Genomic DNA, 10634 nt, shown 5'->3' with positions numbered 1-10634 from the left:
TATTCGGAAAAACCATCAAGAAAACAATAGTAACTATTTCCGGCTAATCTTTCCAACATTTGATCAATGAAAGGTAAGGGAAAGTGATCTTTTCTGGTGGCATCATTTAATTTTCTATAATCAATACAAACACGCCATCATGTTACAGTCCTAGTAGGAATAAGCTCATTTTTCTCATTTGTAATGACAGTCATGCCACCCTTCTTAGGTACGCATTGAACTGGGCTTACCCATGGACTATCAGAGATTGGATAAATTAAACCTGCATCTAGCAGTTTAATAATATCTTTCTTAACAACATCTTACATATTCAGATTTAGTCTTCGTTGGCGTTGCACATACGTTTTATGACCTTCTTCCATAAGGATTTTATGTGTGCAATACGAAGGACTTATTCCTTTAATATCATGAATTTTCCATGCAATAGCTGGTTTATGAGCTTTTAGCACAGAAATGAGTTGAGATTTTTCATTTTCAGTAAGAGAAGACGATATTATTACAGGTAATTCAGATTCACCATGTAAATAAGCATATTCCAAATGGTTTGGAAGTGGCTTTAACTCTAATGTCGGTGGTTCTTCTATCGATGATTTATATCGATATATGTCTTCTTCTTTTAGCATTTGAATTTCTTCTGTTGTTGGTTCATATCCATTAGCCATATGTGTAGCTAACATTTCAGTTTCATCAATTGGTTCAGTTCCTTCTCCTAAAGAACATTCTCCTGTTCCTTGTAATTCTAGAAATTCTTCTAACAATTCTGTATGTAAATCTATATTTTGAATATAATAACATGTATCATCTGCAGATTGCGGTTGTTGCATGGCTCTATCAACTGAAAAGGTAACACTCTCGTCCTCTATACTTAGGGTCAGTTTCTTACTGAACACGTCTATTATTGCTTTAGCCGTGTTTAAGAATGGTCTTCCTAATATGAGAGGAACTCGAGAGTCTTCTTCCATGTCTAGAATAACAAAATCTACTGGAAATACTAAAGTACCAACTTTAACTAGCATGTTCTCCATTATCCCTCTAGGATATTTTACTGATCGATCGGCTAGTTGTATACTTATTCGTGTTGGTTTCAATTCTCCAAGGTCTAGTTTAGCGTATAGTGAAGATGGCATTAAATTTATACTAGCACCTAAATCTGCCAATGCTTCTATTGAACTAAGACTACCCAGAAAACACAGAATTGTGAAACTTCCTGGATCAGATAATTTTTCTGGTATCTTATTCAACAGTACTGCAGAACAATTAGCATTCATTGTAACAGCCGAGAGTTCTTCCATTTTCTTTCTATTTGTGATTAGATCTTTTAGAAATTTAGCATATCTTGGCATTCCTGAAATCACATCAATGAAAGGAAGATTGACATTTATTTGTTTAAATTTATCCAAGAATTTGGATTGCTCGGCTTCAAGTCTTTCTTTTCTCATTTTAATTGGGTAAGGAAGTGGTGGTTGGTATGGTTTAACATAAGGTTTAGCCTTAGCTGTGTTATCTTCATTAACCTTTTCAACTACCGGTTCTGTTTCCTTATCTTGATTAGGTTGTGGTTCTTGTCGAGTAGGAATAGCTTCATCAGAAATTACAGGTAGTTCAGGTGATTTAAGTGTAATACCACTTCTTGTGGTAATGGCTTTAGCTGTTTCATTCCGGGGGTTAACATTTGTATCGCTAGGTAAACTTCTCGGTTTTCTTTCACCTATTAACCTTGCTAGGTTGCTTACTTCTCGTTCCAAATTTTGAATAGAAGCTTGTTGATTTCTAAATGCTTGAGCATTTTGTTCATTGGTTTGTTTCTGAGATATGAAAAATTGAGTTTGAGATTCAACTAGCTTCGATATAATATCTTCTAAATTTAGCTTTTTATCATCGGTTTGTGGTGGTTTGTTTTGAAAAATAGGTCTTTGCTGATTGTAAGTATTATTAGATACTTGTTGATTGCTTGGACCTTGTTGGTTGTTGTATGGAACATTTCGGTTATAGTTCTGATTTTGATTGTAGATTGGTCTTGGCGGTTGATAATTATTCTGATAATTATTTCCAGGCCTTTGGTTTATGTATGAAACATTCTCTCTTTGTTCCATTGTTTGTTCAATACTGAGACAATCTTTTGTTAAATGTGGTCCTCCACACTGCTCACAACTAATTCGTATTGAGTGGATATCTTTAGTCATCTTTTCCATTCGTCTTTCGACAGCATCTATCTTTGCGGAAATGGAATCTAAGTCATGGCTAGAATCGGCTCTAGCTGCTTTGGATGATCTAATGATATCTTTTTCTTGGTGCCACTCATATGAGTGGGAAGTAGTGTTATCAATAATTTTATAAGCGTCAATTGCGGTTTTCTTCATAATGGAACCACCGGCTGCTATATCTATGTCTTTCCTTGTAGTGATGTTACTATTTGACAAGTGTCTAAACCATGTTGCGGACATCCTCTCAATAACTTTCCAAATCTTGTCCACGCCTCATATAGAGTTTCATTTGGCTTTTGCGTGAACGTAACAATTTCTTCTTGAAGTCTCACGTCTTTTGATGCCGGAAAGAATTGTTTAAGAAATTTTTCAACTAAAACGTCCCATGTATCAATCGCCCCTTCAGGTAACGATTCCAACCAATCTTTGGCTTCTCCCTTTAAAGTCCAGGGAAATAACATGAGATATATCTATTCATCCTCCACTTCTCGGATTTTAAATAGAGTATAGATCCTATTAAAGGTACGAAGATGTTCATTTGGATCTTCCTTCGGTGCACAACTAAATTGGCACTGATTAGTTACCATGTGTAGGATTTGTCCTTTGATTTCATAATCTGGCGCATTAATGTCTGGTTGAGTAATTGCTTGACCTTGGCCAGTGCGTTTAGCTCTCATTCGGTCTTCCATACTTAGAGGTTCCAGATTTTCTATTATTGAATTTGTTGAATCTGAATCACTAGAGTATTCTGATTTAATGGGTTGTTCCTTGACAATTTCTGTTTGAATGAACGGTGGTTTCGGAGGAAAGATTAATGGTTCAGGATCTCTGAATTGTCCCTGACTATCCTCCGGATTCTCAATTGTGAGGTCGGGTTCAAAAAATGGATTATCGAAAATTTGAATTGGAGTACTTGGTTGACTGGATGACGATTCTAAAGAAAAATCAACGGCGATAATATTTGCTAGATGTCTTGATCGAGTTACAGGTGGTGAACGTACAAAAGGTGGTGAACGTTTTGGTCGGTGCATTCACTGAATATCCTATTAGTTATAAAAGATAAAAATTATATAAGTTATCAAATTAATAGACTTTTCTGCTTTTGCCCACGTTTCGAATAGCCAATAGATGCAGCAGGGAGCCAGAACCCTTTAAATCGGAAGCTCACAACTCAGCCACTAACAAATCCAACTATTACTACGAAGCAGAAAATTTTGGATGTCTATCAATTTAATCACTTAAAATAATTTTTCGTCGAAGTTTAAAGAAATTTTAGAGAATAAATAGAAAATTCTATATCCTAAAAACTAGAGTGGCGAAAAATAAGAAAGAAAAAGAGCGCGTCGAAAAACGTCGAAAAATAAAAGATCGAAAAATAATAAAAAAAGAACGTAGCGCGTCGAAACTTAAAAGTCTAAAAACTAAGAATTAAAAGTTACGTCTAAAGGTATTAAAGCTTAAAATAAATTCTATATCCAAAACGGTATAAACTTAAAAAGTACTAAAATTTATAAAACGGCGTCACAAAAATCGAAAGCACCTAAATCTTATTCTAAAGAAAAAGCACTTAAGGGATTTTACGGCAAAGCCTAAAAATCTAGAAATAAAAAAAACTACGGCAAAAACTATGACTTAAAACTAAATACGAACGAAAAATACAAATATTACGAATAAACGATTAAAAAGGTACGAAATTTTAAAAATAAAACTTAAAGTTGTAAAAATACAATTTTTAAAAAAAAAATTATTTTTAAATTAATATTTTATAAAAGTATTAATTTTATAAGTAATAAAACTAATTAAAACCAAAAAATACAAATTTAATTAACTAAAACTAATTAATATTTTAATTAAACCGTAATTAATAATAATAATTAATTAAACAACCCTAATTTCGTAATTAAAGCTGCAGTATTTGACCTGTCAGAAACCTCCGCGAGTGCAGATGCCAACTGGCAAAAAGTACCGCGAGTGCGGATACCACAGATTCAGATGAGATGCAGGTCGAATTTTTCAGGCTCAGTTTGTTTTATTTAAATTTTTTTTTTTTAAATATTTATATAAAATAAATAAAAACTTATAATTTAAAAAATAGAAATAGAATTACTTTATAATTTTATATATTTTAAACAAATTCTTAAAAATATATAGATATTTTTTTTATATTTGTATTTTTAATATTTAAAACGTATTTTTACAAAAATAAACTAAAACTTAATAAAAAAATTTATATAGCGTTGCGCTTTCGGCGTTTAACTTTCCCCGACAGCGGCGCCAAAAATACTTGATGTATGCGAGGCGTACTATGAAATAGTTATATTTTTGCTACAAAATACTATTAAATACGATACAATTTTACACAAGATATTTATTTATTTATAGAATGGATATACCTAAACCTTGCTACAACACTTATAGGCAGTGTACCTAATCGTACAGTAGTGTAGTTTTTAGTAAGTCCGGTTCGTTCCACAGGGATCTTTAGCCAAGTTTAACGCTATATTTTTAACTTATAATTGTAAAAATACAAAAATATATATAAGTAGTATTATTATTATAAAAGGGGGTTTTTACCGTTTAATGACCGGTTTGTCGATTTTAAAACTTAAGTCGCAGTTAAAACCTAATGTAAAATATTAAAAATAAATATAACTTAAAGCGTAAAATAAATAACGATAATGAAATTGCGATAAATAAAAATGCGATAAAATAAAATTGCGATAATTAAAAAGTACGATAATTAAAAGTGCAATTAAATACAATGACAATAAATAAAAGTGCGATAATTAAAAGTGCAATTAAATATGAAATAAAGGAATTATGCTTATTTAAACTTCCATAATCATGATGTTTGACATGTTGATTTTAGTTTATTCCCATGGGTTAATTGTCCTTTGTCCTGGATTATTTAATATGTCCGTCTGGTTTTTGTCCATAACAGTCCATCAGTCATAAATATAAAGTGCGAGTGTCCTCGTCAAATTATCCTTATATCCGAAGTCAAATATTCCAACTAATTGGGGACTTAAACTGTAATAAGGTCTTAATACTTTGTTTAATAATTACACCAGGATATCGACTGCGTGTAACCCAAGGTTTTAATACTTTGTTAACAATTATGCCAAGTGTCCTTGTACATAATTTACCCCTGTTTTAATAAGTCTATTAACTATTAATCCATTCCCGTGTCCGGTTAAATAAACGATTGATTATTCGTACATATAAATATCTCGCCCGTCGTGTCCGATCGAGTGTATAAGGTTATTTATAGGTACGTCCAATTGTAAATCTTTATATTAAATTAACAAACTATCATTTAGTTAACAAATATAAAGTCCATTAATAGCCCATAGTCTAATTTCCACAAGTGTCGTTCTTTTGTCCAAACCCCAATTATGGTACAAAGTCTAATTACCCAATCTTTAATATTTTAGCCCAACATCATGATTACTTCGTCTTAAATAAGCATAATAATAACTTAGCTACGAGACATTAATTTAACAATAAAATTAAACATAACTTACAGTGGATATTAATAGCGTAGTGGTACACGGACAGAGTTTCGACTTACACCCTTACAACATTCGCTAACATACCCTTATTATTAGAATTTAAAATTAAAATTAAAATTAAAATTAAAATATATATATATATATATATATATATATATATATATATATATATATATATATATATATATATATATTATACGAGTGAATGAAGAAGAAAAAGATGTATCGAATTCAGCAAAATGCGTTTCCTTTTATAGGCCCCATCTGGATACTGTGCACTCCGCGAGTGCGGTTTTTCTTGCCTTCGAACCTGCGCGAGTGCGGAGTTGTGGATTCCAGCTCAAACTTTGGATCCTAGCTTTGCCGACGGTTTTTAAAATATAAATATAATATATATAATTTTAAGAATTATTTATATATTATATTATATTTATGTGCATAGTTGACTTGTAATTTTCAGCCCGTTGCGTCTCGCGTTGAAAGTTGACTTAGGTTCCGGTTCCGGATTTTCGAACGTCCTTGTGTACTATTTAATATCTTGTACTTTGCATTTTGCGTCTTGTACTCTTGCAATTTTGAGACGTTTCTCATCAATAATTTGAACCACTTTGATTGTACTTCGTACTTTTTAGCTTTTTGGTCGGTTGTGTCTTCAAATCGTCGAATCTGTCTTTTGTCTTCACCTTTTATTATTTAAACGAATATTACTTGTAAATAGAACAATTGCAACTAAAAGCTTGTCTTTCTTGAGGGATAATGCTATGAAATATATGTTCATTTTTAGCATTATCAATTATTTTTAATCTTATTGAATTAAAGTATGCCAAAAACATTTAAAAAACCCAAAAATCTTTGCTTTTAAAACAACGCTTTGAAATGACAAATTTTTAAAATTTTGTCGAGGGACGGACTAGGACATCGATCCGAAACAACCTCGTCCTAAATAAAAAGGAAAACAAAATTTTAAATTTAATTTAATTTATGTTTTATTAAGTAAAGGTTTTTATAAAAAAAAAAAATTAACAGACCCCATGCGATCGCATGGGGTTCCTTCACAAAATCCATGCGGTCGCATGGAGTAAAAAATCAGCTCAGGAACAAAAGCAGACGAGCTGCTTCTTCTCTACACCACCACACACACAAACACACGAGCATACACACACATACACTCCTCAAATCACCATTTTTTCACCAAATTACTCCAAATTTCTCACAAAATTTCGCTACAATCATGCCTAGGTTCGAATTTTTTAGCAAGAAGGTAAAAATTACACCCCTAAATTCTTAAATTTCTTAGTTTTGTGATAATTACCAATATTTTACCTAATTTGATTTTGTCAATTTCTAGTGTAATTAGAGATAAATTGTTACTATATTATGCATGTATAACCTAGATTGATGCTATTTAACATGATTTGAAGCCAAAAACTTTAAAATTTTTAGAAATCTAGGGTTTGTGTTCTTGAGCAATTTGGGGATTTTTGATATAAACAGGTTATGGCCGATTTTTGTCATGAATTATTGCTAAATTAAGTAGTGTAACATGTTTAGGTAGCTAAATGATCCAAACTTTGATCCTAAACATGATTTTTGAGAATTAAAGTGGACTTTTTAGGTCTAAAATTCATGAACTTGATTAAATTGATGTAAATGCCATTTGAAACTTATTTAATTGCTAGTAATGGTTGTTTTAACATGTTATTTGAGTTGAATGCTTATGAACTTTGTAAACATTTTCATATATGCTTATTTGAAAAAGTGTAGAATTGTGAAAATTGTGAAAATGTGTATAAGTTTAATTTTGATTGAACATGTTATTGTAATTATTTTAATTTGTTATTTTGCTAACACTAATGCATATTTTGATGCACAAATTTTGTGTTTAATGTGTTTTGCAGAAAAATATCGATACTGATGGTGCATCATCATCTAGGCAACCTGCTCCAGAACCTGAACCAGAAATGCAATATGAGCCACAATATGAACCGGAGCAACAACAGGAACAACAACAACAACCTGATCAACACGTACCTTATTATGATCCGCAACAAGAATATGTTAATGCCTACGTAATTTTTCCGATTCATCCGATAGTAGCACACCCGACGATTCATGAAGAACAGTTGCATCCCAATTTGAGATTTGATCAAAGTTGGAGAGATTACCCGACGTACCAAAGTAACAAATTTAAACTGGTAACGAAAAATGTAGAAGTGCCTAGGGTAATTGATTGGGAGCCTTTGGAAAGGGTCCACCTAGTTAACTCAGTTAGACTGCATCTGATCCAAAGGTATGGCAGCTCTTCTTTTCCTGATTGGGAACGTTTATTAACCATTCGTAGGCCTGTATATAAGGAATGGTGTGTTGAGCTTATAAGTACTATTTCACTTAATGCGGATGTAGATAGGTTAGATGATAGAAGTTTTCTTAGATTTATACTTGGCAGTAGGATGTACAGGATGTCCATGCTAGACATGGTCAGGGCTTTACAGATTTACAATCCTGGTGAATTACTACTACCCGATTGTACAAATTTGATTTATCATGGGGAGCGGGTAGATAGGAATTTTGACGCAAACGCCGTCTGGAGGCGTATGTCAGATTATAATATTTTTTTCGCTAGGAGGAAGACACTCCTACTTAGATATTAACAAAGCAGAGCTTCGTATTATACATAGATTTTTAGCTACTTCGATTAACAAAGAGGTAAAAACAAGGAAAAGATGACCTTACATGACTTATTTTACCTTAAGTGTATTCGAAACACTAGAAGCTTTGTTAATATCCCCTACTGTATTGGTTTTTATCTGTCCAAAGTAGTGGCAGGAATACAGGACGGGGGAATAATAGGAGGAGGTATTTTTGTTACTCTCATTGGAGAGTATTTGGGTGTAGATAGGGATCAAGGGGGTCCACTTATGGTATGTAGGGAACAGGATGATACTTTAGGATTGAAGGTCTATCAGGGTGCTAAGGTAATAAAGAGCAAATGCAATCAGGCAATACCATATGATGGTAATCATCCACAGGTAGAGAGAAGTTCAGATGAGGAAATAGAGGAAGCAGATGACATTAGGGATGTCATTAGGGGGCTATGACTGACGTCTACCAGTGTATAGATGAGGTAGAAATGATAAACCAGGATAGACATAGTCGGTACGAGCAGTGGCAATCCCAGAATGAGTACGAGCATTCTAGGTAACGACAGCATGATAGATGGAACTATCATCAGCATCATATCATGAGCCAGCTATCACCTCAGGATCACTACGTACCGACCCGAACTGCTTACTATCCTCCACACCAGCCCGATATGCGACCACCATTTACTCTCTACGACCCTAACCAGGCATATCAGTACACCTATAACCAACCATGGAACCCGCCCGACGACATGAACTGGAACCCCTATCCAGATTGATATAGTTCTGTTGGTGATTTTTATGATTTTTATCTTTTTATCATTTTTATTTATTTATGTTTAAACATATTATATTGTGATACTTTTATGTAAGTTTTAATATTTTTATTATGTTGTACTAATATTTCATATTTGATTTGAAAGTGGGATGTTAAGTCCCATTTCAAATTACCATGCATGTTATTATTTGTATGTATGTATTTTGTCAATTGTACACAACAGGGTAAAACATCGCATTTTCAAAGACTGGCATTAAGTTCAGCAAAAGCTACTAATTTTGACGACAAAAAGAAAAACAAATGTGATGTAACAACAAAGACGGAATGAACAAATAATGTGCACCATTTATCATTCAACAAACAAACGCCAATATGTTTGAAAACTTTGGTAAAATTTAATCATTTTTCTACGCTAATCACCCTCAATAATTTAAATTTTTACTGATTTCTTGCAAATGAGGGCATTGCAAGATCCTAAGTGTGGGAAGGGGTTAAATTCTTTCGAATTTTTAAAATTTTAATTTAAACACTTGGTTACCATTAAAAATACTAGTAACGCAGTAGTTGTATTAGAATCTAGTGCTCTCTGATAATAAAGAACAGCCCTAGTCTTATATACTGACTACCCAATTCTAGTAAAATTTTTCAAAATTTTCAAATAAATGAATTCAAAATCATGTTTATACAAATTTATGAACGATAAAACTAGGTGTTAACACCGAAATTATTGTTACCTCGGAAATGACATAAATTGAGAAACAACCCAAAATGTTAGAATTCATTTAAAATGGAATAGAGGACAATAAAAAGGCAAATAAAGGAAAATAAAAGCCAAGTGTGGGAAAAATTTACCAAGTTATTTAAAACATATATCACATATTTTTGTACAAATAATTGAAGATACTTTTGTTTTGGACAAAATTAACCGTTTTACCCGGTAAATTGTAATATATTTGAAAGAAAGATGGATCTACATGATGAATCAATTCCATCATTAAAAGGAAGTAAAGTCTTCTGAAAAAGACACGCGCTTCTTGATTTACGTCAGGAAGTTGTCGTCCAGACCAGTTGTAGAGTCTGCGAAAAATCTTGAAAAGTTTTCTCGAAAATCAGCTAGAAATCCACGGACCTCATCATCAAACAGGGTCGCCAAGTGGTCAGACTTATCCTAACCATGAGAGGATCTGTCTCGTAAAATGGGGAGGGCGCCATGCAAATTAGCTTGATAAGACTAATGAATCAGATCCCCAGAAAGGATAATCTCCTTAAAGATCAAAAATCAGCTTTTAAGACTGATATTACTCAATCCTTGAGATTGACTTTTAAAGATTGAGAATTCAAACTCATGGAATTCGATGATATCTGAACTCGAGCTTGAACGAGAAAATATTTTGATCAAAATTACAAACCGATTTGTTTTCTGAAAACCCATTTTCAATGCGTTCATTACCATTGAACGTAAAATCCTAGGAATTCACCTGGAATTCATTAGGTCACC

The sequence above is a fragment of the Rutidosis leptorrhynchoides genome, chromosome 1 (genome assembly GCF_046630445.1).
Source record: "Rutidosis leptorrhynchoides isolate AG116_Rl617_1_P2 chromosome 1, CSIRO_AGI_Rlap_v1, whole genome shotgun sequence".
Lineage (NCBI taxonomy): Eukaryota > Viridiplantae > Streptophyta > Magnoliopsida > Asterales > Asteraceae > Rutidosis > Rutidosis leptorrhynchoides.
The sequence above is the reverse complement of the archived record's forward strand: the minus strand, read 5'-3'. Positions refer to the sequence as shown.